The following is a 3,600-nucleotide window of genomic DNA, read 5'->3' on the forward strand; positions in this document are numbered from 1 at the left end:
ACCCCTTAGCACACCATACGACCCTTAATGACACCAAATGATGTCCTAAGGGGTCATAGAACACTGTATGACCTTTTAGGACACCATAAGACCCATAACAACACCATATGGAGTCCTAAGGGGTCAAATGGTGTCCTGAGGGTTCATAAGGTGTCCTAGGGGTCATAGGACACCATAAGACACATAACGACACCATATGGTGTCATAAGGGGTCATAGGACACCATATGACCCTTAGAACACAATATGACCCCTAACAACATCTAAGGGGTCATAGGGTGTCCTAAGGGCTCATAGGACACTATATGATCCCTTAACACACCATAGGACCTGATGGTATGATGAATGAATGAGTATCTGGTAGAATACTGAGAGGGGGGGTGAATCAGTATACTGAAAAACTGATACAAAGTTCCCAAACTTAATTTCAATCACACAAAGTAAACATATCACAGTCAAGATCAATATTAATAAGAATACTTGACATCAACCAATTTGACTGTTATGACAACTTAACAGTAAACAACTCCAATCTTGTAAACATCAACAATGCTTAATCATATCTCAACATATTCATCTCCCAATGCTTCTAGTTATCATGCCTTATTAGAAGTTAATCAAATCAACAAATAAGATCATAACCACAAAAACATTCACCACTTGACACAAATGTTTATACATGGAAAACCCAAATAGGTAAAAACCACGGTGAGATGAGACTCACAAGGATAGCTATCTGAACTCTTCTGAAGTTCGCCTTGTTAGGAGCCAAGCCTGTTAAAGCTTTACAATAAGTCTTCTTAAGAACTAATTCTGGTTAGGAATCACCCAGTTAAGGGATTTACAAATATGCCTTGATGAAAAGCAAAATACCATATTAGGAGTAACCTCGCTGGAGGATTTAAGAATCCAAGCTAAGGGACCACCTTGTTAGAGGATTTAATAAGTAACCAAGCTTGTTAGAGCTTACTCGGTTAAGGGATTTCACTTCTGTTTTAATTGTTATAAAACAACGAGTTTTCTTGATCTGTCTAAATAGCACTACATTTGCTTGATTAGATCCTTTTAAGCTTCAACCTGCCTTTACTCAAAGTGCAGATCCATTCACTGGTTAGGAAACTACACACTCAACAGGTTTCTGCCAATCTTGCCAACAACTTTTACAAACAACTTCATCGACCTTAGATACAAATCAATTAGGTCAATAACATAACAAAAACCTAATTCTTATCATCAAGATTACAAACAAGTCGATACAATCATGACCATTTGAAATCATAACAATCTCTTCACATTCTTCAAGAAAATGCCAACTGCTCCATGATCACCACTTCATCGGACTTTGTAACTCATCATGCGCTATGCATTAGATGCAATCCACTTTGCTCCTTCCCTAGTCAACAAACAAACGCGCCAAAACAATCTGAACTTATCCTCGTAAATGATCACACGTGTTTCCATCATTACCGCTCATCAGATAATAAACCAATAAACTTCATCGGTTAGGGTTTAACAACTGATAGGGTTTACCAGTTACATTGCATAGAAAGGTTTAACCCTTTACACCGGTTTACCGGTTCAACTCTCAAATTTAACATACCGGTATACAACATCTTCCACAAAGCTCTTCTTATCGGTTACTAGACAATATCAACAATAACATGAATATCATTACCGATTCAATTGGTATCAATGACAACATATCATTAATGCAATCTAAATGCAAAATTCCAACAAACTAAAAATGCCAACAATCTCCCCCTTTGGCATTGATGGCAATACAAATACCAGCACCTTTGATTGTTGTTGAGATTGGTGAATAGGAATCCTGGTTTATATTACCAAGTATTCACCTTGCTCTGTCTGTCTTTAGCTTGTCGCTAGTTCACCTAGTTAGACACATAATTCTTCTCCCCCTTTGACAACAATGCCAAAGTGAAAGTAAAAACATGTAATTCTAATCTCACTGTGCATCAACAACATTCTACAACTTGATGCTCCCCCTGTGGAATACATCCACTTCTTCATCAATCCATGTAAGATTCTACAAGTAATTTAGGGACTGATTCAATCAACATCATGCTCAATAAACTTCATGAAGAGGGATAACCCCCAATTGACTTCTAAGATACTCAAAAGTGATCTTAGGTAGTGGTTTGGTAAAGATATCTGCAAGTTGCTCCTTGGTAGAAACATGCTCCAAGATAACATCTTTACTTTGAACTTTTTCCCTCAAGAAGTGATACTTCAATTCAATGTGCTTAGTCCTTGCGTGCAAAACAAGATTTTTAGAAATGTTTATTGCACTTGTATTATCACACAAAATCTTTATTGGTTCTAAGATTTTCATCTTAAAACCTTCCAAAATGTGTCTCATCCAAATAGCTTGTGTGCAATTCATATAAGTTGCTACATACTCAGCTTCAGCAGTAGATTGTGAAGTACAACTCTGCTTTTTACTAATCCATGAAACTAGCCTTCCTCCTAGAAAGAATGATCCACCGGTAGTAATCTTTCGGTCATCAATATTTCCTGCCCAATCAGCATCTGTGCATACCTTCAAATCAAAATTTTCACCATATGGATACCATAACCCATAGTCAACAGTACCTTTTAGATATCTAAAAATTCTCTTGGTTGCCATAAGATGTGCTTCCTTTGGATTCTTCTGAAATCTAGTAACAATACCAACTGCATGGGCAATATCCGGTCGATTGTGAACAACATAGTGTAATTTGCCAATCATTAACCTGTATTCCTTTTCATCTACAGACTTAGATGCATCTTCCTTGGACAACTTACAACCTGTAACCATTGGGGTTCCAACTGGTTTACAGTCACTCATACCAAAAGTCTTCAAAACCTCTTTCACATACTTAGATTGAGTAATGAAAATACCATTCTTAGAGTGAGAGGGAGAGAAAGAGAGGCACCTTGTACATGCTTGAGAGGAGATACACTTATATGTGTGTATATATATACTTAATATATTATATATTATTATATACATATGTAGCATCGTAAATTGTACGCACTTGCTAGGGTGGTACAATTTCACACCTAGTTTAGCACCCGCCTTAGTGCATTTTACATTTTGCATTGCATTGCTCCTTTAGCACTTAATTAATCAAATTAATTAGGTCTAAGGTCCTATTTCATCATCCTCTACATCATAAAGTTGGGCCCTTTCGTTAAAGCGTGCCCTTTTCATTTTATTTCTCCAATACATCATTCAATCAAAAACCCTAATTAAGTCCTATTTTGAACTTGGGGGCTTGGTTTCGGGGGTCAAAACATCTCAAAATCACCTGTAACTTCGGGATTCTCTCTAAAATCATCATATCCGACGGCCCTGAAAATTTGGTGAAAAGTTGTCGGGACCGTGGCGCCCGGAGTGCACATGGTCCTGGACATTTTTCCCGAAATTTTAGGAGCACAATCCAATCATAAAATAAAGCTTAACCCCAAGAAATTGGAGGGAAATTCAATCTCTAGGTCGGCCAAAAGACGAAATTACGATCTAGGGTTTCCTACATAAGAGCTCTCTTTCTTCATTTGAAAGGATCCGATTTTTGTTTTCAGGAACTTGATATGCAGCGAA

The sequence above is a fragment of the Cryptomeria japonica genome, chromosome 5 (genome assembly GCF_030272615.1).
Source record: "Cryptomeria japonica chromosome 5, Sugi_1.0, whole genome shotgun sequence".
NCBI lineage: Eukaryota > Viridiplantae > Streptophyta > Pinopsida > Cupressales > Cupressaceae > Cryptomeria > Cryptomeria japonica.